The following is a 27,050-nucleotide window of genomic DNA, read 5'->3' on the forward strand; positions in this document are numbered from 1 at the left end:
ATTAAATAAAATGAAACTATAGGGTTAGAATAAAGACATAGCTCTGTGAGAAATTAAATGACAAAAGAAAATCAATTAATACTACATGAAAATTAGGCTTGAAATGCAATAAGGATAGGCTGGATCATGGCAAGTACATCAATTCTCCGGATTCTGTGTTTAATGCCCCCTTTCCTAAGTGCTGCATTGACATCTCATTGTTCCCAGAAAGTATTAAACTCGAAATGTCAAGATTTTCCTAGTCCTAAAACTACTGACAGGTTGTCTTTACGTTTTGGCATCTGATGAGGTAAAACTTCTTCTGTTGTTAAGACCAACAAAAATCAGAGCCAGTTTGTAATGAAAACTATACCTGAGACACACCCTAAATTCATAAAGGTAACAACATGGTGCAGCAAAAAATAAAAATGTACATTACTTGTATGAAAAGTAATACAAAATTACAAAATAGCAGTAAAAAGTAGAGTAAATCAATGGAGGACCCACATGCAAGCACAGGATATATTTTGTACTCTATAATATATACCTCTTAGTACCTATAGTATAAATCTCAATGGATGGTAAGAGTAAAGCAGCTAAATTAAAACACTTGCATCATGTGTTGGTAAAAAAGCTTGGTTGCAGTATGGCCCTGGCACTCCAACAGGCATTTCTCCATAGTTTCGTTAGGGGTGTGTCGGCGATTTATGCATTGAGATTCAAAAATGTTGCTTCAACCCCAAATTTTTCATTTTCACAAGGGTAACTGAAAAAATGAACAGTGCAATTTATTGTGCAATTTCTTCTGAGCACAGCGATACTCCATATGTGGTGGAAAACTACTCTATGGGCACACTGCAGGGCTCAGAAAAGAAGGAACACCAATTGAATTTTGGAAGGCAAAATTGACTTGAAAAAATAGCATTGTAGAGTTTGCAGAGCCCCTGATGTGCCTAAATAGTGGAAATCCCTACAACTGACCCCATTTTGGAAACTGCATCCCTCACCTAATTTATCTACCACTTTGACTTATCCAACACTGTGGTTGCCTAATTCACTATACAATACCTATGTGAAATGTAGATGTATCTCTCTTTTTTAGTGTCTTGTCCACCACTGTGGCTGTCTATTCATTAATATTACCTATATGTAACAAAGGTGTTTTTCTTTTATACTAACCTCTACATCATTTTATACTTATAGATTAAAAGCTAAGCTTTACTTTTCTCACCTTGCTACTGTACCATTTGAATAAGAAAACACTTTATGTATTTTGCATTTGCGTACTCGTACTGACCTGGGGAATCATACTGCCAGGTCAGTTCTACAATATATTTAACATAGTAAATAAAAAAAACATTGTGGAATTGCACTTTTGCAATTTCACTCCATTTGGTATTGTTTTCTTGTTTTCCAGAACACTGTGAGGCAGAATGAATGGTGTCATTCAAAAGTACATCTCGTTCCACAAAAAACAAGCCCTCCTACAGCTATGAGGCTGAAAAAAAATAAAAAACAGTTATGACTATTGGAAGAATGGGAAAAAAATGAAAACAAAAAATGGAAAATTGCCTGGGGGTGGTGGGGTTAAAATCAACGGTCTTAACTCCTTCCCAGTGTATTACATTCTTTGAAACCGTCACCAGCAGGAGATGTAACACTTTCATGCCATATAAGGCACATGCGTACCATCTTTCACCCCTGTTATGTGGTCATGAAGTGAAGATGGATTTTATAGTATGATGAAGACCCCTGTGAGGAAGTCATACAGGGTCGCGGGCAGGGTCCTCTCTCCTCCTGTACCAGTCGTGACTTGTGTTGTTTAAGTTTACTGTACTTATTTTTTATTATGTATACCCCTCCTCACCAGTAAAGCTCCATGTAATAAATGACGCTATAATAAATAATAATAATACAGGAGGAAGAAGTACATGCCCCCAGTGAAAATATTTTGATTAACACCCATTTAGAATTAACTAAAAGTATATCATTAGGTGCAAAATATTTTGATTGCTAATAACTCTGCAACAGTGAGGTGACATTTAAAAATAAATGTTTTATTCACTATTACATCAGGAGTCCACTTCTACATGAAAAATTTGACGAAAGGTCCTTTTTAACCTCTTTACCCCCAAGGATGGTTTGCATGTCAATGACCAGGCCAATTTTTACAATTCTGACCACTGCCCATTTATGAGGTAATAACTATGGAACGCTTCCATGGATCCTAGTGATTCTGACATTGTTTTCTCATTACATATTGTACTTCATGATAGTGGTAAAATTTCTTTGATATGACTTGCGTTTATTTGCAGAAAAAATGGTAATTTGGCAAAAAAATTGAAAATTTTGCAATTTTCCAACTTTGAATTTTCATGCCCTTAAATCACAGATATATGTCACATAAAAGACTTAGTAAGTAACATTTCCCACATGTTTACTTTGCATCAGCATAATTTTGGAACCAAAATTTTTTTTTGTTAGGAAGTTAAAAGGGTTAAAAGTTAAACAGCGATTTCTCATTTTTACAACACTATTTTTGTTTTAGGGACCACATCACATTTGAAGTCACTTTGAGGGGTCTATATGATAGAAAATACACAAAAGTGACACCATTCTAAAAGATTCACCCCTTAAATGGAATCTGTCACCCCTTTTTTCGACTATGAGCTGCCGACACAGGCATCAGGGGCTTATCTACAGCATTCTGTAATGCTGTAGTTAAGCCCCCGATGTAACCTGAAAGAGAAGAAAAAAGAGTTATATTATACTCACTGGGGGCGGTCCGGTCTTGGTCCGATGGGTGTTGTGGTCCGGGTTGTGGTCCGGCACCTCCCATCTTCTAACGGTGAAGTCTTCTTCTTTGCTGCCTGTCGTGGGTCCGGTGCAGGTGCACTGCTCTGCCCTGTTGAGGGCAAAGCTGTATACTGCAGTGCGCAGGCGCCAGAACTCTCCCGGCGTCTCAATAGGGCAGAGCAGTGCGCCTGCGCCAGAACCACGACAGGCAGCAAAGAAGAGGATGTCACCGTTAGAAGATGAGAGGCGCCGGACAGGACGGAGACACCCATCGGACCAGACCGATCCCTGGGTGAGTATAATCTAACTCTTTTATCTTATCTTTCAGGTTACATTGGGGGCTTATCTACAGCAATACAGAATGCTGTAGATAAGTCCCTGATGCCGTTGCCGGCAGCTCATAGTCGAAAAAATGGGTGACAGATTCCCTTTAAGGTGCTAAAATCCACATTCAAGAAGTTTGTTAACCCTTCAGGTGCTTCATAAGAATTTTTGGAATGTTTTAAAAATTGAACATTTAGCTTTTTTTCACAAAAAAAATTTAGTTCAGATCAAACTGTTAGGCGTCGGGTTTCTGCTGCGGCTCAACAGGAATCTAGAGCCTCACATTCTGCGGTCTCCCATTATCTATCGACCGCAGAGGAGTTTGCTCAGCAGTCCCGGCATTCCAGATGCTCTGCCCAGACCTGCTCTGTGGGTCTGGCCGTTGCTGCCACCTTTGGGTCAGCAATAGCAATGCAGGCTGCTCAGCAGCAAATCGCTTCAGAGGCTAAGTCCTTCTGTCGCTCCACTGAGCATGCTCACGAGACGATCTCCCATTGGAGATCGGGAGTCATGTGCTCAGGTCCTTCTCCAGATCTCATTGGTCCATCTCAGAGATCTGGAAGGTCTCGGAGCTGCACGGCTATAAAAGGTCCGCATGGCCGCTCGGCCATGCGCTAGTATAGTCTCTAGTTGCTACTGTGTGAAAGATGATGGATGCATGAACCTGCGAATGACTCATTAAGATCCCCTTCCTCTGATATTACGAGTGTGTATAGGGACTTAGGTTTAGAGTCTGCGCCAGACAGTGGCAAGCTACAAGCCACATCAGCATCCTCCACAGTGCTAGCATCCAACAGTGCACCTGCTATCCGGCATTGTTGATTAGCGGCAGTGCCGATCGCCGTGCTGCAGTCTGCAGCTCCTCTTGGCGTCCGCCGTTGCAATGCCGCACACACGGTAGGTTTAAACGGACCCTGACCCTCTGCCTAGGGCCCAGCTCCTGTGACCTTATATCGTGCGTGCACTTCTATGAGACCTGTGACTCCAACAGGCTCAACATTTATGTTATTGCCTTAGGCGTCTCTGTGAAGCTAACGGAGTACGCCCAGCGCACTCCGGGTGATGTCTAACCCACGTGCAATATGCCACCACATAGTGTGTCTGTCATTATCTATCAGCGGTTTAACACCTACTGCACGGTGGACCCCGAGCAGCGAACGCATTTTATTATTTATTTATTTAGTGCGTTCCGCCATTCCTAACACAACTTTTCTTATTTTCCCAAGGGTAACAGGAAAAATTGGACCTCAAAAGTTGTTGTACAATTTGTCCTGAGTACGCTGATACCCCATATATGCAGGTAAACCACTGTTTGGGTGCATGGCAGAGCTCGGAAGGGAAGGATCATCATTTGACTTTACAATGCAAAATTGGCTGGAAATGAGATTGGATGACATGTCGTGTTTGGAGAGCTCCTGATGTGCCTATAGAGTGGAAACCTCCACAAGTGACACCATTTTGGAAAGTAGACCCCCTATGGAACTTATCTAGATGTGTGGTGAGCACTTTGAACCCCCAAGTGCTTCATAGAAGTTTATAACGTAGAGCCATAAAAAAATCATATTTTTTTACAAAAATGATCTTTTTTCTCACAATTTTTTATTTTACCAAGGGTAACAGGAGAAATTGGATCCCAAAACTTGTACAATTTGTCCTGATTATGCTGATACCCCATATATGCAGGTAAACAACTGCTTGGGCGCATGGCAGAGCTCGGAAGGGAAGGAGCGCTATTTGATTTTTCAATGCAAAATTGGCTGTAATTGAGATCGGGCGCCATGTCGCGTTTGGAGAGCGCCTGATGTGCCTAAACAGTGGAAACCCCCCTATTCTTACTTCAATCCTAACTCCAATACAACCCTAACCCTAATCCCAACCTTAACCATAACCCTAACCACAAACCTAACCCTAATGCTCCCCTAACCCTAATCCCAACCTTAACCCTAATCCCACACTAACCCTAATCCAAAACGTAACAATAATATAAACCCTAACCCCAATTCTAGCGCCAACCCTAACCCTAAGTTTAGCCCCAACCCTAACTTTAGCCTCAACCCTAACCCTCACCCTAACTTTAGCCCCAACCCTAACTTTAGCCTCATCCCTAACCCTAAGTTTAGCCACAACCCTAACTTTAGCCCAACTTACTTTAGCCCAACTCTAACCCTAATGGGAAAATGGAAATAAATACATTTTATTATTTTTCTCTAACTAAGGGAGTGATAAAGGGGGTTTTGATTTACTATTTTTTTTATTTTGTTCACAGTGATAGGGTCTATCACAGTGATCAAAATGAGCCAATAGGAAAAATTTTCTTATTGTTGCCCGGCCGGCAGATCTCGGCGGGTGCACTGCACATGCGCTCACCATTTTCTCCAGCAAGAAGAAGCCGGCGGCCCGGGGGACTTCAGGGGGGCCTGCAGTGACAACAGAGGTACCGGGGGCTGATCAGGGAACCCTATTTCTCTCTCCTCTGATGTGCGATCACATCAGAGGAGAGAGAAATTAAATGAAAAATCTGACTTTTTTTTGCGGTCGCTGTTATACCGTTAAAAACAGCGATTGCAACACTGGGGTTGATAAAAACCGACCTGAATCATGCTCTGACACTGGGGGCGCTATAACCTTAAACCTTAGTGCTGTTAAAAAGTGGCTCGGTGGTTTGTTTGCTTAACTGGCGCCGTTAAAAGGCGTATAGGCGGTTGTTAAGTGGTTAAATGTAACTCTCATCATTCTCCTCTGCTTGCAACGATCACCAGCAGAGCAGGGGAGAATGATGAGAGCCGTGTTCAGCACCCCGCGCCGGGGAACAGCTCTTACTGCAATGCTTCTTCCCTGGCGCTCGTTCATGTGGTACTGATGTGCCACTCACATGCCACATGTGTGCCGCAAGAATTCCATACATAGACACTGACATCTCCAGTACTGGAAATATCAGGACGTGTGAAAGAGGCCTTATATAGGGTTTTTATGTTTGGCAGCTGTCACATGCTAAAAGTCATTTTTTATTGCAAAAAATAGTTTTTGCATCACCACATTTTGAGAGCTATAATTTTTCCATATTTTGTCCCACAGAGTCATGTGAGGTCTTGACGTTGACGTTGGTACCATTTTCAGGCACATGACATTTTTTGATCACTTTCTATTCTGATTTTTGGGAGGCAGAATAAGCAAAAACCAGCAATTCATGAATTTCTTTTGGGGGGGGCGTTTACACTGTTCTGCGTGTGGTAAAATTGATAAGGCAGGTTCATTCTTTGGGTCAGTACGATTACAGCGATACTTCATTTATTTCATTTTTTATGTTTTGGCACTTTTATATAATTAAAACTATTTTATAGAAAAAAATAATTGTTTTTGCATCATTTTTTCTGACAGCTATAACTTTTTTATTTTTTCGCTGATGACGTTTTCAGCAATACCATGTTTATTTATATCCGTCTTTTTGATCGTGTGTTATTCCACTTTGAGTTTGGTGGTATGATGATAAAGCATTGTTTTTTGACTTGTTTTTTTATGGTGTTCACTAAAGGGGCTAACTAGTGGAACAGTTTTATAGGTCGGGTCGTTACGGATGCGGCAATACCAAATATGTGTACTTTTATTGTTTAGATTTTTTTTCATTCAAATATTTATTTAGTGATAGAATAAATATTGATTTTTTATTATTGTTGTTATTTTAAAAAAAATTTTACAACTATTTTTTTTTAAAGTTTTACTTCATTCTAATTTTTACACTTTGTCCAACTATTGGACTCTCATTTTGCAGGCTAATCGCTTCTATAGCATGCAGATGAAGCAACATCTGCATGCTATAGAAGCTGTCAGCGCTGCACTCAGTGCTCACTGACCTGAGAGACTGCGCATGACAGGAAGTTTCTCAGCTCTGGTAACCCAAATGTCGTCATGACGACATTGGGTTACCATGGAAGCGATCAGGACCCTGCGTCATGCTGCTGGGTCTCTGATCCAAAGGCAGAGGGGCTGTCATCCCTCTGCCTGCTCCCAAAATGCTGCAATCGTGTTTGATCGCAGTATTCCGGGGGTCAAAGTGCTGGTAGTGGTCTGTTACCACTCCTTCAATACAAAAAGGGTGGGGGAACAAGAGGCGCAATAGTGCCCTATCACTAGTGACACTACAATGTGAGTGGTGTAATGCAGTTCCACTCACCTATTCCAGTTGTGTGACCCACAACTGGCTTGAAGACATAACACAGTATCAGCTGCTGCTGTTGATATCCCTGAGGAAGGTGCCAGGAAGGGCGCCGAAACGCGTAGGAAGGAATAAAGAAGTACTTTGTCACAACATCTTGCATCCCAGGTGATTTTGTGGACTCAGCAGCGTGGACTGTGGCACACCTTGCTTCCCATATTTTCTGGCTGTTACCACTCCTGGCACTTACTGCCGAGTGTCAGCTGTGAGAATTAGCTAACACCCGGCCGTGATCAACCGTACACCACCCGTGTGCATGGCCGATCGCTGAGATGTACTATACTGTCCATGGTTGTATGGGCCCAGGGCACATGGACGGTATAGTACGTCTAATGTCAGAAAGGGGTTAAATAAAAAGAAAACTATGCTAGATCAGTATTGCTCATATACTGGAATATGATTTCAGTTAGTCTTAGGGGCCTGCCCAACCCAAGCGCATAGACCTGCAAATAAAAAAAAAGATTAGAACTTACACACTTTGACAACTCTTTTTTTTTTACTTTTCAAGTATTCGGCCCCCCTGCAACTTTTCAACCTTTTCCCACATATCATGCTTCAAACATAAAGATACCAAATGTAAATTTTTGGTGAAGAATCAACAACATGTGGGATGCAATTGTGAAATTGAACGAAATTTATTGGTTATTTTAAATTTTTGTGGAAAGGCAAAAACTGAAAAGTGGGGCATGCAATATTATTCAGCCCCTTTAATTTAATACTTTGTTGCGCCACCTTTTGCTTGCGATTACAGCTGTAAGTCACTAGGGGTATGTCTCTATCAGTTTTGTACATCGAGAGACTGAAATTCTTGCCCAGTCTTCCTTGGCAAACAGCTTGAGCTCAGTGAGGTTTGATGGAGATCATTTGTGAACAGCAGTTTTCAGCTCTTTCCACAGATTCTTGATTGGATTCAGGTCTGAACTTTGACTTGGCCATTCTAACACCTGGATATGTTTATTTGTGAACCATTCCATTGTAGATTTTGCTTTAGGTTTGGTATAATTGTCTTGTTGGAAGACAAATCTCTCCCAGTCTCAAGTCTTTTGCAGACACCAACAGGTTTTCTTCAAGAATGGTCCTGTATTTGGCTCCATCCATCTTCCCATCAGTTTTAACCATCTTCCCTGTCCCTGCTGAAGAAAAGCAGGCCCAAACCATGATGCTGCCACCACCATGTTTGACAGTGGGGATGGTGTGTTCAGGGTGATGAGCTGTGTTGCCTTTACGCCAAACATTTCGCTTGGCACTGTTGCTAAAAAGCTCCTTCTTCTACATGTTTGGTGTGTCTCCCAGGTGACTTGTTGCAAACTTTAAATGACACTTTTTATGGATATCTTTGAGAAATGGTTTCTTCTTGCCACTCTTCCATAAAGGCCAGATTTGTGCAGTGTACAACTGATTGTTGTCCTATGGACAGACTGTCCCGCCTCAGCTGTAGATCTCTGCAGTTCATCCAGAGTGATCATAGGCCTCTTGGCTGCATCTCTGATCAGTCTTCTTATTTGAGATGAAAGTTTAGAGGGACGGCCGGGTCTTGGTAGATTTGCAGTGGTATGATACTCTTTCCATTTCAATATGATCACTTGCACAGTGCTCCTTGGGATGTTTAAAGTTTTGGAAATCATTTTGTATCCAAATCCAGCTTTAAACTTCTCCACAACAGAATCATGGACCTTCCTGTTGTGTTCCTTGGTCTTCATGATGCTCTCTGTGCTTCAAACAGAACCCTGAGACTATTGCAGAGCAGGTGCATTTATACGAAGTCTTGATTACACACAGGTGGATTATATTTATCATCATTAGTCATTAAGGACAACATTGGATCATTCAGAGATCCACATTGAACTTCTGGAGTGAGTTTGCTGCACTGAAAGTAAAGGGGCCTAATAATATTGCACGCCCCACTTTTCAGTTATTGAATTTCCACAAAAATTTAAAATAACCAATAAATTTCATTCAACTTCACAATTGTGTCCCACTTGTTGTTGATTCTTCACCAAAAGTTTACATTTGGTATCTTTATGTTTTGAAGCATGATATGTGGGTAAAGGTTGAAAAGTTCCAGGGGGCCAAATACTTTCGCAAGGCACTGTATGTCTCCTCCATATATCTTCGAACTAATCTCCCGATACCTTCCCACAATCTCCGATGCTCACAAGACCTCAGTCCACATTCTCCTCCACACCCAATGTTACTGTAAGAGTAATTTTATTTCTATAGCGCCAACATATTCCTCAGCCCTTTACATTTTAGAGGGGACTTGTACAGAAGATAAAAGACACTACAGAACAACAATAATCACCTAAATCAACAGATACCAAGAGGAGTGAGGGTCAAAATAAAACCATCTTCATGTACTGTGGCCGGGCTTGGCACAGCAGGCAAGTTCAGGAGATACAGGAGAGAATTGGTGGGCAGGACTTCCTATTAGTGCAGGAGCTTAGCACACTGCAACATATAAGAAAGAAGACCACAGTGACCAGAGTGCTGAGAGAAGGGCAGTCAGGCCATTTGCGCTAAAATTATGCAAGAAGTAAGTTTGGGGCAGTACTCACTTTAGGGACAACACAGATTTGAAACAATACAAATGATCAGTACAAGCTCCAGGTGTAAATGCCAAGCAATGCATCTGGTATGATCCTTTGTGGGCAGCACAATGGCTCAGTGGTTAGAACTGTTGCCTTGCAGCACTGGTGTCCTGGGTTCAAATCCCTTCAAGTACAACATCTGTAAGGAGTTTGTAGGTTTTCCCTTCAGATGAATAGAATATATTTGTATTCACAGAAGTTTCCTCAAAAACATCTGCAATGTGTGATCAGTCCCCTATATTAGTACTGAGTAACAGCGCATGTTAAAAATAATATTTTTTAAATAGTTTCTTTTTAAACATAATTGTTTAATACACTTGTTCATTATACAGTATTTATAGAATGGTTACGTTCCCCACATTATCAATTGCTTAAGGTATATCGCCATGGTTGAACGTATTATGTGCTTGGCAATCTACTTTCAGTTAAGCATTCTTAAGAGAACAGTCATATGCTTAACAAGATGTAATCAACATTTTCCCTTTGAAGCCAGAAGATTAACATGACTGACAGAATGAAAAGGGAACAAATTATGAAAATTCTCATCCATTCATGAGCATATGAAGTCACAGGCTCATCAACTTGAAAGGAATATAAAAAAGTATGAAAAAGATGAGCTGAACTACTTTGGTTTTGCATGAATCTAAACACTTTTTTTGTCAGTTTTCTGTTTTAGAAGAAAATATCTTGTAGAGTTTAGGTTTATAGTTAGTGCATTTTAGCAGTAAAATAATGGCATATATTTGATGCATTTTTTGCACGCACCTATACATTTGTGTGGCATTTTTATTGTTTACCATCTACAGAAAAACTTGTCACTTCAAAACTGTAGTTGCTAAGAATGGTTTCATATCAGCAACCCAGTGACAAATCCACGTAGTGACATCTCATTCTAGCGTAACAGTCCTTTCTCCAACGTACTGTGATACAGAACAATGTGTACATAAAGAAATGTATCCTGTGGATACGCAAAGTGTCTGAATTAATGGAGAGATGTATCATGTTGTATGCAAGCAATAAACTAATTATTAGGCATAAAACGGGTCCCAAAAAGGACTAGCAATTATACTGCAACTTAGAAACAGCTAAAGCATGGATAAAAGAAGTTAAATAAATATGAGCACAAGGTAAAATCTGGAGTAAAATATGTCACACAATAAAAATGGCAACATAAAATGGGCAGAGAGATTGTGTAGTCCAAGTATAGATTAAATATATACAAGCCATTCTCTTTCGAAGGTTGGTCATGATATGGAAATATGCAACAAGCATCGCTTGAGAATGTGCTGGGGAGCAACAGGAAGCAGGAACTAATAAAGGCAAATAGAAGCAAGTGACATGATTAGTTGGCTGGTGGTGGTTGCCACACCACTTTATGTGACGTATCAAGAGGAGACTAGAAGTAACATGTTTTGTCCGCAGGATGTTGGCCTGCCACAATGCATGGCACAAAGCTAAAGCATGTCAAAGGGGAGAAGACGATGTGTGGGTCCAAAATGTAATTAGGCAGAATAAGGGGTGAGCTATAAAAGACATACCACTGTGTGTTAAATAGAGTGCCATTTCTAAAAGGGGGTGGTTGGCCCACTGGTGGAGAGGAGGAATAATGGGTGGGTGCTGTGTGCATTGCCAATAGAGTGTGGCATGCAAAGGTATAAAAGGTATAAACAATAGTTAACCATCAAACTGCCAGACAAATGCAGTATACAGTAAATAGTGGACAAAGAAAAGGCAAGAAAGAAATATAAGGTGATGTTAGAGGGAAACAGAAGAAAAATGGCTAAATAAAGAAAAGGAAGAAAATAAAAAGAAACAAAGTCAAGACGATGTAAGCGAAGATGAAAAGAAGTAAAATAATACAAAAAGTACATGGTAAGAAAGGCAATAGGTAGAGAAGAGAAATGTACTATTGATGTGGAAAGCAATCTGGGAGAATAAAAAATGGTCTAGTGATTGTATGAAAAAGTAAAGGTGACAGATTATAATGTGTCAACTACAGGAAGCTAGAAATCTCATTCTCTTTTAGGCTCTAGGTTCTAGACTCTGATGGCTATGTATCGACAATGCCTGCCTATGCTTAATATGATTTATGCAATCTCCAACTCCTCAAGAAAGTGATCTGTGTTCCCATAATTGGAATTTTAACTGTACAATGAAATTTTTAATTTTTTTTTTTAATTGATAGGAGAAAGAGGTGTATCACTTGTATAACCTATGTTAGGAGAACACATCCTAAACTAGACCAAAATTTCATATAGATATATAGAAATTGTTTACATCCTACATGTCATGGTTAGGACATGGTTAATGTCCTGTTCTCACAGGGTTAACTTTTGCCGGCCTCTCTTTGGATCTGGGAGGGGTATTTATACTCGCTCCAAACTAGCATTCTCTGTCAGTTATACTGCTGTTCTGGTGTGTCTGACCCCTGGTGTGCGTGTACTCTGTGTTGTTTGTTTGCTTCCCGTGTATGACCCGGCTTGATCCTTCACTCTGTACTCCGTCTCTCATTTTGGTACCATTGTCTTTTCTGGTTCTGACCTCCTGGCTTGGCTATCGCTACTCCGTTACAGTTTACCCCTATTGTACCATCTAATGCCTGTTCTGGTTTTCTGATCTATTGCTACGTCCTGACTATCCATTCTGTCTATTTCTTTGGTACTGTATTGCTATCTCGTGCTTTGACCTCGGCTTGATCTGGTTTCTGTCTCTGTCTATGCCCCTTGGTAACATTGTCCTGTAGTTACCTTTCTAGGAGTTTCCCTGCAGCTCCTAGCTCCGTGGAGCTTAGGCCACGCCCCCAGCAGTCACGTGATTCAGGTCCTGGAGCATGCAATGTCACCACTGCTGCCCGCTCTGCAGGTATCTTTGTGCACAGTCTTTGTACTCAGGACACGCGCTCTGGCTCTGTGAGCAAGTGCAGTGCGGTGTTCCTGACACTACATAACTAAATTGTCTCTTCCGAGATGGAATATTAATTTTTGATGAGCTGAATGAAGGCTCCTTTTGTAAAATTCAAAGTTGTGAGGGTCTTTTCCAGTAGAACAGATAGAGATGATAGAATCTGAGAGTTGATAACCAATCAACCTGGGGGTTTATTAAGTCTTTTATGATTTTTTTGTAAAATATAAAAGATCTGTGTAATGCGATTGTTCTGTATTAAAAAATTCATATAACCTGGCATCAAACATTTATTCTGCTAGGTAATAATTTAGTTTCCCTAATTTTCTCAATTATTGTTTCTGCCGAATTACTGCATAGCATTATACAGTATACACCTGAGTGTTGTTAAATTTCTTCTAAACAGCCTTTACGATCTATAATGATTAGGGCCCCACCTTTGCCGGTTTGACATTTAGATCTTCATCTTCATTAAGTGCTCTGAGAGATCTCTCTTTGTATTCCACTGGAATTTCCTCACTTCTCTCTCAGTTAAGATAATGAATGTTTTTACCTGAGAATTATCTTTAGGTGATATGAATAAGCTTTTCATTCTCAGGTCCAAGTCTCCAGATTACCAAGAGTACTTTCTAGATACTCTAGTACTAGGTAGAGCCTGAAAACCATTTTTTTTTAATTCATTTATTTAACAAAGAAAATGCATAACATACATATTGGCTTATGATAATAAGAATACACACATAACCCTCCAAGTGTAGGGAAAGAACAGCTGGCTATACATTATGAAGCATGTATATCAGTCAAATCTCACAAGCCTTTGTCATATTACTCAGATAATAAAGTCTAATTATAAATTCCTAAACTACAACTACATCAACTGGTATTTACTACTACACAGCCTATATTATCTCACATGTGATGTCTCAACCTTGCAAAGTAAGGTGAGAGAAATTCCACCTCTCCCAAATCTTTTCAAATTTACCCGGGCATCCCCTATTTTGTTATAACGTGCGCTCCTATGGAACAATCAAGTTTACCAGGTCAATCCACATTCTAAGGGAGGGATATGAACCTCCCATCCACCGTAATGCCAATACCTTCCGTTCCATAAACAGTGTCTCGCGTAGAAAGATCCCGACATAGTGACCCCAAATCTCCTCATCCCATACCCCAAACAAGCAGACCAGTGGCTCAAGAGTAACAGGGACCTGCACCAGGGATGACAAGAGCAGCATCACCTCCTTCCAGTAATGTAGCATAGTGGGACATTGCCATATCATATGAACAAAATCCGCATCTGGTGAGTGACATCGCAGACATTCTGATGATTGAAATCGACCCATCCTAAAAAGTCGTGTCGGAGTCAAGTATGATTGATTAACTATATATAACTGTATCATTCTATTATTAATAGATGGTGATACTCCAACTGAAGACTCCAGGATCTCTTTCCACTCCTCTCCCCGCGTATTAGGGATGAGTCTTTCCCACTTCCCTTTAACCCCTTCTCGACCTGTGACACAGTGTATGCGTCATGAAAGTCTGTGCTAATCCGACCTGTGACGCATATGCTGTGTCATGGGGGGATCGCATTCCTGCGGGTCGGGTGACCGGGGTCACTGAAACGTCACCCGCAATCACAGGACCCTTTGCGCTATGCCCCCTCGTGGCTACGATAGCTCTGATTGGCTGTTAAAAGTGAAACAGCCAATCATAGCGATTGTAATATTTCACCCATGAACTTTGGTGAAATATTACACTCCAGCCATGGTCGATGCTGCAATAGCTGCAGACCGAGATCCGATCAACCCCCACCGACTGACAGTGGCGATCTTCCGCCGCCGTTAACGTCTGCTCCCCACCACTTTCCATCTGCTCCCTCCCACGTTCCGATCCCCCCTCACCCCCCCAGTACCTCCTATGTCCCTCTGGCTGTCCCGGTGTCCCGCCATCCTGAATCATGGGCGCCACCATCTTGGAAAATGGCGGGTGCATGCACAGTGTGCACAACATCGCGCTGCAGATTCATTCATTCATTTTGATCACTGTGATAAACTCTCGCAGTGATAAAAATAAAAAAAGGAAATAAACCCCCCTTTATCATCCCCATAGGTAGGGACAAATAACAAAATAAAGAAAATATTTTTATTTTTCCATTAGGGTTAGAATTAGGGTTAGGGTTGGAATTAGGGTTATGGTTGGAATTAGGGTTAGGGTTTGAATTAGGGTTAAGATTAGAGTTATGGGTGGGTTGGGGTTGGGATAAGGGTTAGGCTTGTGGTTAGGGTTAGAGTTGGGATTTGGGTTTGGGGTGTGTTCAGGTTAGGGTTGTGGTTAGGGTTATGGTTAGGGTTGGGATTAGGGGTGTGTTGGGGTTAGGGTTTAAGTTAGAATTGAATGGTTTCCACTGTTTAGGCATATCATGGGGTCTCCAAACGCGACATGGAGCCACCATTTAGTCCAGCCAATTTTGCGTTCAAAAAGTCAAACAGTGCTCCCTCCATTCCAAGCCTCGACAAGTGCCCAAAAAGGGGTTATCCCCCACATATGGGGTACTCAAGAAAAATTGCACAACAAGTTTGGGGGTCTAATTTCTTTAGGGGCTCAACATTAGGGGCTCTGCAATTTGCACAACATTAGGGGCTCTGCAAATGTAACATGATGCCCACAGACCATTCCATCAAGTCAGCTTTTCAAAACGTCACTACTTCCCTTCCGAGCCTCGACGTGTGCCCAAACAGTGATTCCCCCCACATATAGGGTAGAAGCATACTCAGGACAAACTGGACAACACAACAACTTTTGGGGTCCAATTTATCCTGTTACCCTTGTGAAAATAAAAAATTGTGGGCTAAAAATCATTTTTTGAGGAAAAAAAATGATTTTTTATTTTCATGACTCTGCGTTATAAGCTTCTGTGAAGCACTTAGGGGTTCAAAGTGCTCATTACACATCTAGATAAGTTCCTTGGGGGGTCTAGTTTCCAAAATGGTGTCACTTGTGGGGAGTTTCTACTATTTAGGCACATCAGAGGCTCTGCAAACATACATGACGCTCAAAGTCTGCATTCCAAAACGTGACTACTTCCCTTCCAAGCCCCGATGTGTGCTCCAAAGTTTAGACAAACACGACATGGTGTCCGCTAACGATTGGTGCTAATTTTCCATTCAAAAAGTCAAATGGCGCTCCCTCCCTTCTGAGCCCTGCCGTGCGCCCAAACAGTGGTCCCCCCCCACATATGGGGTACTGGCGTACTCAGGACAAACTGGGCAACAACTTTCGGGGTTCAATTTCTCCTGTTACCCATGGTAAAATAAAAAATTGGGGGCTAAAGATCATGTTTGTGGAAAAAATATGATTTTTTTATTTTCATGCCCGGGCGTTATAAACTATTGTGAAGCACTGGGGGGTTCAAATTGCTCACCACACATCTAGACAAGTTCCTTGGGGGGTCTAGTTTCCAAAATGGGGTCACTTGTTGGGAGTTTCAACAGTTTAGGCACACCAGAGGCTCTCCAAATGCGACATGACACCCGCAGACCATTCCATCAAAATCTGCATTCCAAAATGTTACTACTTCCCTTCCAAGCTCCGATGTGTGTCCATAAAAATGGGGTCATTTGTGGGGGAGCTCCAAAGTTTATGCACAAAGGGGCTTTCCAAAAACGACATGGTGTCCGCTAACGATTGGAGCTAATTTTCCCTTCAAAAAGTCAAATAGTGCTCCCTACCTTCTGAGCCCTGCCGTGCACCCAAACAGTGGTTCCCCCCACATATGGGGTACCAGTGTACTCAGGACAAACTGGACAACAACTTTTGGGGTCCAATTTCTCCTGTTACCCATGGGAAAATAAAAAAATTGGGGACTAAAAAATCATTTTTGAGGAAAAAAAAGTTTTTTTTATTTTCACGGCTCTGCGTTTATAAACTTCTGTGAGGCAGTTGAGGGTTCAAAGTGCTCACTACACATCTAGATAGGCTCCTAGGGGGATATAGTTTTCAAAATGGGGTCACTTGTGGGGAGTTTCTACTGTTTAGGCACATCAAGGGCTCTGCAAACGCAACATGACGCCCGCAGAACAATCCATCAAAGTCAGGAAAGATGTATATCTTTGTACCGTGTTAGCCAGTGGATAGAAAAATATTCAGGATTGAGAGTCCTCAGTAGTTGATACCTTTTAATGGCTAACTGAAAAGATGGTAACACATTGCAAGCTTTCGAGACTACTCAGGTCTCTTCATCAGGCTAGACTAATACAAAATCTGAAGTCACATATTTATGCACAATACAGCCTAGAAAAAATGCAATAGATAAGACAAGTGACGTGAAGCAGAACTATCAATATGGGAGAGGGAGAAACATAAATATAAACATTGGACCACTTCATAGATAAGGAGTCCGGATGTTTTATGCTCCTCTGATTGGGGTCTAGTTCTGTGTTGCCCCGCAAGGTTTTAAAAGGAAATTCCTTAATTGATGTAAAAAGACATAAATCCATGCGACACATTCATTCCAGCACTGAGAGTGTCAAAGTTCGTCATAAATTTGTACTCCCAAACTCGTCTCTCTCTCTGAGATGTGAAGTTACCTTTCAATACCAGTAATTTCATATCCATGCTGCTGTGATCAGGGATACAGAAATGTTTTGCCACAGGTAGATCCATTCTTTTTTCTCTTATTGTGTGACGATGAGCATTCATCCTTGTTCTAAGCTTTTGCCCTGTCTCCCCCACATACAGACCCCCAGTTGGACACTTAGTACAAATAATTAAGTATACCACATTAGATGTAATGCAGGTGAAAGTACCTGGGATCTTGTAGTCCTGATGTGAATTGGGGATCTTTATCTTGTCCGTGGTCATTATAAATGGACAGGTTTTACATTTTTTCTGGTTGCAGGGAAAGGTTCCTGCAGCTGTTGGAGAGGACAGGGAGCTTCTGACAATGATGCTTCTTAAATTTGGGGGCTGCCTAAAACACAGCAGTGGGGGGGTCTGGAAAAATGGATTTTAATCGGGCATCTTTTTGTAGTAAAGGTTGTAATTTCCGTGCAGCTCCCCTTAGCACCTCCAGATTTGGGTTGTAGGTGACTACTAGAGGCACTCGGTTATTTTATTCTTTAGCTTTGTAATGTAGCAAGTGATTCCTTGACAATCTGGTGGCTCTTGTAATTTGGTTTTCAATTGTTCTTGGATGGTAACCCTGATTCAAAAAGGTCTTTTTGAGGCGACCAAGGTGTTTGTCTCTATCCATGGGGTTGGAACATATACGATTGTATCTGATGGCTTGGCTATAGATAATAGAGTTCTTTATGTGTTTTGGATGGAAACTGTCCCATTTAAGGTATGTTGGACGGTCGATTGGCTTCTGATACAGGGATGTCTCTATTTCATTGTTTTTTAGCTTAATGATGGTGTCCAAAAAATTAATCTCGGTACTGGAGTAGTTGAGTGTTAAATTGATGGTGGGATGAAATTGATTAAACTGTTCGTGGAACGTCTTTAGCTGTTGCTCAGACTCCATCCAGATGATTAAAATATCATCAATGAAGCAGTAGTAGGCCAGGGGCCTGATGGGGCATGAGGACAAAAAATCGCTTTCAAGCTTGTGCATGAAAAGATTTGCATACTGTGGAGCCATTTTACTTCCCATAGCTGTGCCAGTCTCCTGTAGATAGATCCTGTTGTCAAATTCAAAGTAATTGTGGGTGAGGATGAATTTTATAAGTTTCACCACAGCATTAGCATCAGTCCCTGTGTTTTCCATGAAGAATTTGCAGGCATGTAAACCATCTTGGTGTGGGATATTAGAGTACAAAGAATCCACATCTATGGTGGCCAGGATGGTTCCTTCTGGTAGAGGACCTATTGCTGCTAGTTTATTCAATAGGTCAGTTGTGTCCTGAATGTAGCTGGATGTATCCTTCACCAGTGGTTTAAGAATACCCTCTACCCATCCAGATACCTGCTCCGTGAGGGTGCCCACACATGAAATAATTGATCTTCCTGGATTTCCAGATTTGTGGATTTTGGGAAACATGTAGAATGTCCCTATTCTTGGAGTCTCTGGTATCAGGTCATCGCCAGCTCTTATGGACTGGTCAGGCAGACAAGAAACCAACTTGTTTAGTTCCTTGTAATAGTCCTGTGTAGGATCCGACTCCAATTTTCTATAGTAGAATGTGTCCATAAGTTGCCTGTTTGCTTCCTTCATGTAGTCTGACGTATTCATCATGACTATTGCACCTCCCTTGTCAGCAGGTTTAACAAGACAAGCATCCAACATCAGTGCCCAGGAGAGAAAGGCCATACAGTCTTTAAAAACCAACAAAGAAATCATCATTAAACCTGCTGACAAGGGAGGTGCAATAGTCATGATGAATACGTCAGACTACATGAAGGAAGCAAACAGGCAACTTATGGACACATTCTACTATAGAAAATTGGAGTCGGATCCTACACAGGACTATTACAAGGAACTAAACAAGTTAGTTTCTTGTCTGCCTGACCAGTCCATAAGAGCTGGCGATGACCTGATACCAGAGACTCCAAGAATAGGGACATTCTACATGCTTCCCAAAATCCACAAATCTGGAAATCCAGGAAGACCAATTATTTCATGTGTGGGCACCCTCACTGAGCAAGTATCTGGATGGGTAGAGGGTATTCTTAAACCACTGGTGAAGGATACATCCAGCTACATTCAGGACACAACTGACCTATTGAATAAACTAGCAGCAATAGGTCCTCTACCAGAAGGAACCATCCTGGCCACCATGGATGTGGAATCTTTGTACTCTAATATCCCACACCAAGATGGTTTACATGCCTGCAAATTCTTCATGGAAAACACAGGGACTGATGCTAATGCTGTGGTGAAACTTATAAAATTCATCCTCACCCACAATTACTTTGAATTTGACAACAGGATCTATCTACAGGAGACTGGCACAGCTATGGGAAGTAAAATGGCTCCACAGTATGCAAATCTTTTCATGCACAAGCTTGAAAGCGATTTTTTGTCCTCATGCCCCATCAGGCCCCTGGCCTACTACCACTTCATTGATGATATTTTAATCATCTGGACGGAGTCTGAGCAACAGCTAAAGACGTTCCACGAACAGTTTAATCAATTTCATCCCACCATCAATTTAACACTCAACTACTCCAGTACCGAGATTAATTTTTTGGACACCATCATTAAGCTAAAAAACAATGAAATAGAGACATCCCTGTATCAGAAGCCAATCGACCGTCCAACATACCTTAAATGGGACAGTTTCCATCCAAAACACATAAAGAACTCTATTATCTATAGCCAAGCCATCAGATACAATCGTATATGTTCCAACCCCATGGATAGAGACAAACACCTTGGTCGCCTCAAAAAGACCTTTTTGAATCAGGGTTACCATCCAAGAACAATTGAAAACCAAATTACAAGAGCCACCAGATTGTCAAGGAATCACCTGCTACATTACAAAGCTAAAGAATAAAATAACCGAGTGCCTCTAGTAGTCACCTACAACCCAAATCTGGAGGTGCTAAGGGGAGCTGCACGGAAATTACAACCTTTACTACAAAAAGATGCCCGATTAAAATCCATTTTTCCAGACCCCCCACTGCTGTGTTTTAGGCAGCCCCCAAATTTAAGAAGCATCATTGTCAGAAGCTCCCTGTCCTCTCCAACAGCTGCAGGAACCTTTCCTTGCAACCAGAAAAAATGTAAAACCTGTCCATTTATAATGACCACGGACAAGATAAAGATCCCCAATTCACATCAGGACTACAAGATCCCAGGAACTTTCACCTGCATTACATCTAATGTGGTGTACTTAATTATTTGTACTAAATGTCCAACTGGGGGTCTGTATGTGGGGGAGACAGGGCAAAAGCTTAGAACAAGGATGAATGCTCATCGTCACACAATAAGAGAAAAAAGAATGGATCTACCTGTGGCAAAACATTTCTGTATCCCTGATCACAGCAGCATGGATATGAAATTACTGGTATTGAAAGGTAACTTCACATCTCAGAGAGAGAGACGAGTTTGGGAGTACAAATTTATGACGAACTTTGACACTCTCAGTGCTGGAATGAATGTGTCGCATGGATTTATGTCTTTTTACATCAATTAAGGAATTTCCTTTTAAAACCTTGCGGGGCAACACAGAACTAGACCCCAATCAGAGGAGCATAAAACATCCGGACTCCTTATCTATGAAGTGGTCCAATGTTTATATTTATGTTTCTCCCTCTCCCATATTGATAGTTCTGCTTCACGTCACTTGTCTTATCTATTGCATTTTTTCTAGGCTGTATTGTGCATAAATATGTGACTTCAGATTTTGTATTAGTCTAGCCTGATGAAGAGACCTGAGTAGTCTCGAAAGCTTGCAATGTGTTACCATCTTTTCAGTTAGCCATTAAAAGGTATCAACTACTGAGGACTCTCAATCCTGAATATTTTTCCATCAAAGTCTGAGTTCCAAAATGGCGCTCCTTCCCTTCTGAGCTCTCCTATGCGCCGAAACAGTGGTTCCCTCCCACATATGGGGTATCGGTGTACTCAGGACAAATTGCACAACAACTTTTGTGGTCCAATTTCTCCTGTTAGCCTTGTGAAAATAAAAAATAGCGGGCTAAATAATCATTTTTGAGGAAAAAAATGATTTTTTATTTTCACTGCTCTGCGTTATAAACTTCTGTGAAGCACTTGGGGGTTCAAAGTGCTCCCCACACATCTAGATAAGTTCCCTGGGGGGTCTAGTTTCCAAAATGGGGTCACATGTGGGGGGGCTTCAATAATAGACAAGTTCCTTGGAGGGTCTAGTTTCCAAAATGGGGTCACTTGTGGGGGAGCTCCAATCTGGGGGGTCTAGTTTCCAAAATGGGGTCACTTGTGGGGAAGCTCCAATGCTTAGGCACACAGGGTCTCTCCAAACACGACATGGTGTATGCTAATGATTGGAGCCAATTTTCCATTCAAAAAGTCGCACCATTTGAATTCCGGGCCCTGTTGTGCGCCAAAACAGTGGTTTATGACCACATATGAGGTATCGGTGTACTCAGGAGAAATTGCCCAATAAATTTTACTATCCATTTTATCCTGTTGCCCATGTGAAAATGAAAAAACTGAGGCTAAAAGAAAATTTTTGTGAAAAAAAGTACTTCTTTTACGGATCAATTTGTGAAGCACCTGGGGGTTCAAAGTGCTCACTATTCATCTAGATAAGTTCCTTGGAAGGTCAAGTTTCCAAAATGGGGTCACTTGTGGGGGAGCTCCAATGTGTGGGGGAGCTCCAATGTTTAGGCACATAGGGACTCTCCAAACGCGACATGGCAACCGCTAAATATGCAAGCATATTTTCCATTCAAAAAGTCAAATGGCGCTCCTTCCCTTCTGAGCCCTGCCGTGCACCCAAACAGTGGTTTATGACCACATATGAGGTATCGGTGTACTCAGGAGAAATTGCTCAACACATTTTAGGATCCATTTTATCCTGCTACCCATGAGAAAATGAAAAAATTGATACTAAAAAAATTTTGTTGGAAAAATTAAAATGTCCATTTTTTCCTTCCACGTTGCTTTAGTTCCTGTGAAGCACCTGAAGGGTTAATAAACTTCTTGAATGTGGTTTTTAATAGCTTGAGGGGTGCAGTTTTTATAATGGTGTCACTATTGGGTATTTTCACATAGACCCCTCAAAGTGACTTCAAATTTGAGGTGGTTCCTAAAAAAAATGGTTTTGTAAATTTTGTTGTAAAAATGAGAAATCGCTGGTCAACTTTTAACCCTTATAACTTCCTAACACAAAAAAATTGTTTCCAAAAATGTGCTGATGTAAAGTAAACATGTGGAAAATGTTATTTATTAACTATTTTGTGTCACATAACTCTCTGGTTTAACAGAATAAAAATTCAAAATTTGCAAATTGCAAAATTTTCAAAATTTTTGCCAAATTTCCATTCTTTTCACAAATAAACGCAAAAATTATTGACCTAAATTTACCACTAACATGAAGCCCAATACGTTACGACAAAACAATCTCAGAATCGCTAGGATCCGTTGAAACGTTCCTGAGTTATTACCTCATAAAGGGACACTGGTCAGAATTGCAAAACTAAAAAATGGCCAGGTCATTAAGGTCAAAATAGGCTGGGTCATGAAGGGGTTAATAGAGCTTATAACAGATTCTGTTCCCACTGACAGCATGTACGTATATAAAGAGGAGATAAGACCTTTGGGACCTTGCGAATTAAGGATTCCTATCAATGGTAGAGATGAAATAGTACGGCCCACACCCCTACATCTCATGAATGATTGAAGAGCCAATCTCAGCTGTAAATAGCGGAAAAATTGGGATCTCGGGATATCATGCGTAACCTGTAATTGCTCAAAAGACATTAAGGTCCTCCGGTCATACAAGTCCCCCATCGAGGAGACATTATGTTGAATCCAAAAATCAGTGGATGGGTGATTCAGTAATTGCAGGAAATAATCATTATTCCACAGGGGCATTTCAGCTATAAAATCTTTAAATCCAGTCACTTTCTTAATTTGCCTCAATGTTAATCACGCCAGTCGGAGCAAGGGTAATAGACGAGGGACATTAGTCTTCTCTAACTCAAGGAAACCCAGTGGGCAATCAGTTCTTGCAGCATGAAGCAGGTGATTTTCAGAATTGGGGAGTTAATTACACGGCATCCATTTACTTAAAGCTTTAGCCTGCCCAGCCAAATAGTATAGGAAAAAATCTGGTAAAGCCGCCCCCCCCTCCCTTTTTAGGTCCCTGTAGGGTGGACAATTTAAGTTTGGGCCTAGTTTTCCCCCATATAAAAGATGTGATCTGGGAATTGAGATTCACAAAGAAGGATTTGGGTACCATTACAGCACCGTGGTGAAGGGAGTAGCTAAGCTTGGGAAGTAATATCATTTTAATCAGGTTAATGCGTCCGGCTACAGACAGCAGAAGTTTACTCCAAGTTGCAAATATAACTTTAACTAGTTCCAGCAGTGGGTGGATATTAAGTTGTGAGTCAAGCGTACTATTATGAGATATGTGGATACCCAAATATTTAAAGCTAGATACAATAGATAGCGAGGAGAGAGCCTCTAGTTGGGGCATGGGAAAGGGATAACAGGGCGGACTTCTCCCAATTTATAAATAAACCTGAATATTTACTGAATCTATTTATAGTGGCAATTACTTGCGGCAGAGTAATAGTGGCAATTACTTGCGGCAGAGTTTCCTCTGCTTCATCCATAAATATCACCATATCGTCAGCATATAGACCAATGGTATCTACCTGACCCGCTATATCTATACCTTTAATGCCAGGGGAGGACCTAATACGTATTGCCAGTGCCTTAATCGCAAGGGCAAAGAGGGCTGGGGAAAGCGGGAACCCTTGACAAGTCCCCCTATGTAATGAAAAAGACTCAGACATGGAATTATTTACTATAATATGGGCTTTGGGCTTCATATATAGTATTTTGACCCATTTTTTAAATTTATCACCAAAGTCATATCTTTGCAAGCACGCAGAGAGGAAAGGCCACTCAAGATAGTCAAAAGCCTTGGCAATGTAGTAATCGTAAAAACAGCTGAGTATCTCCTTGGTTGAAGGCACCAATAAATCATACGACCTACTAATCTGTAATATTGTGTTTGAGGTGTTGTGTTGGCGCCCCAAATAGGCCAAGAATTTGCTTGTCTGGTTTGCCAGCTCAAAATAAGATTGACAGGTAAAGAATAGTTTACACTTAGACTTAGTGTCCATATGCTGAGCATATAACCTCTGAGCAGCCAACCACTCAATCCTATTGCCGTTAGTTTGGTTAGATATGTATGTAGCCTCTGAATCTTTCAATCATCGCTCCATCTCATCATCCTCCCTTGAGGTTACCCTCCTGATATAAGAAATCATGGAGGACAAACAGCCCCTCAGATATGCCTTAAGGGCATCCCAAAATAAATTGATATCTTGAGGTTCTGGGTGGGACGAGATGAAACAATGCAACTGATCGATCGTTCTATCTGGAGACACCATCAACTTTAACCAAAAAGGGTTCAACTTCCAGACCATCCTGTTATTTAATTGCCCATATTTAAGTTTAAGAATGACCGGACTATGGTCTGAGATCCCCCTACCGCCATGTTCTATATTGTCCACCCACATCGCCAGACCACTGGATCCGAATATACTGTATAGTCTATGCGCGAGAGAGAACGTTTAGTGGATGAGTAACAGGTATACTCCCTTGACTCAGGGTGACGTATCCTCCATAAATCTATCCACCCGCTATGCCTATAAATAGTGACAGCTGGGTTGCAGTCGGCGAAGAGGCTCCCTCAGACGTTCCCCCATCTAATCTCCATTTATCAAGGCATGTATTCATGACCATATTGAAGTCTCACATACAGATAACGTCCGCGTCTGGATAATTTAGGGCAAAGGTCATTGCTTTTTGAAGAATGGACGTATTGGCCAGGGGGGTTATAAACACATAGGATTACATATTTCCTGGTATTTATCAATGCATGTACAAAAACAAAGCGACCCTCAGGATCCCTCCAGGTCTCCCTGGCTTCCCATCTAACATCTCTATGTACCAGCAGCGAAACCCCTCTCGAATAACTAGTGTGAAATGCATGGACAGACCATTGTGCCCAAGGCTTCTGCACGCACCGAGCTGTATCCCTGGTCAGGTGCGTCTCCAGGAAAGCCACAATGTGGGGGCAATAATGTCTGATCTGCGAGAAAACCTTGATTTTTTCTGAGGGGTTTTTATACCTCTCACGTTCCATACTCCACTGAATATGGCATAAAGTATTACCCAAGTAAAATTTAGAGACACCGCATAGAGATTGAGATTGCTGTTGGTTTCCGACTTCTACCTAAATAACAATCAAAACCATTGTAAAAGAGAAAACAAAGTAAGAACCAAACATTATTGGAGCAAAGTCTCATGCTCCTATCAAAAAGCAAACAGGGGGATACCATCACTGAACTCAGTGTCCGGTATTGTTGGTAAACTGGATAACTGCAGGAAAAGCCCCAATTAGACCATTAGTAAAAGAATTTAGGATAGCAGTAAGTACATTAGGATTCCTTTGCAGGGGATCCCTTTTGGGACCGCAGCCACTCAGCCGCCTCCGCTGGATCCATAAAAAACACGGAGGAGCCCCCGTGGACAACTCAGAGCCGGGCCAGATAGACCATTGAATATATAACGTTCCTCTCTCTGAGCCGCTTCTTGATTTCGATGCATTGTGCCCGCTGTTTCTGAAGTTCCATGGAAAAATCCGGGAAATCCGGCATTGTTGAACTTGATAGGACTTTTTTGCCGTGCAAGACGTAGAATAGTGTCTGTCTTCACAGTTGAGGAGACGTGCCAGAAAAGGTGGGGCTCCCGGAGGAAGGACTTTTGTAGGAACCCTATGAGCCCTTTCGACGGCTAACACTGGAGAGAATTCATCCCCCAAAGAAGCCTTGAGCCAGCCCTCCAAAAATTGCTCGGGATGTTGACCTTCTGAGCGTTCCGGCAGACCAATGACATGGATATTATTCTGATGCATTCTATTCTCCAGGTCATCCACTTTCTGCCTCCAGGCATTCACAGAGCCTGCCAGTTTTGTTAACTTGGCCTCCATAGGCGTGATGGTGTACTCTACCTGGGACACTCTTGTCTCCACTTCCGTAATGCACCCCCTCATGGTTTGCATATCTTGCCGAAGTCGTCCCACCTCAGTGTATACGTCCTCTATTTTCTCAGTCAGGGATGTCCTAGTTAAGGAGATCGCCTGCATCAACTGTTCAGACGCCTGTTTGAGGGTCAGTTCTTCCTTCCTGCTCAGACTCCTCCTCACTCCCAGAGGGACAGTTTTTATGCTGAACTTGAGAGGGATTATTTCTAAGGGACCGTGCACTTTCAGAGGGATCAGGTTTGGCAAACTCTTTTAATTTTTCTGCTGCTCCTGACCCGAATGATTCATGATCAATGGCAATATGGCACAGCAAGATAATTAGAGGTATATACTCTGGGGATTTCCCACTTCAGATGATGAACACAGCAGGGCTATTATTAGATGATTATGGCCCAGGAATAGCTCCCACACAGGGGGGCCACATGAAATTGTGAGGGCGGTGTCTGGTGCTGAGTCAATAAGTTTTCTTGTGGCCAGGGGGGGAAGGGGGGCCCGCAGCACCCACAGAGACAGCAGCAGTGGGGGGAGTCCAGAGGC

At 41.7% G+C, this 27,050-nt stretch overlaps 1 protein-coding gene across 1 annotated transcript in view; it reads left to right on the top strand.

The window, feature by feature from the left end:
* The window catches only part of MOCOS (molybdenum cofactor sulfurase), a 420,261-nt gene that overhangs the window by 184,676 nt on the left and 208,535 nt on the right, over positions 1-27,050 (top strand). The window lies entirely within an intron of this gene.

This window comes from Dendrobates tinctorius, unplaced genomic scaffold, assembly GCF_039654945.1.
Source record: "Dendrobates tinctorius isolate UK_male_01 unplaced genomic scaffold, ASM3965494v1 ptg000102l, whole genome shotgun sequence".
Lineage (NCBI taxonomy): Eukaryota > Metazoa > Chordata > Amphibia > Anura > Dendrobatidae > Dendrobates > Dendrobates tinctorius.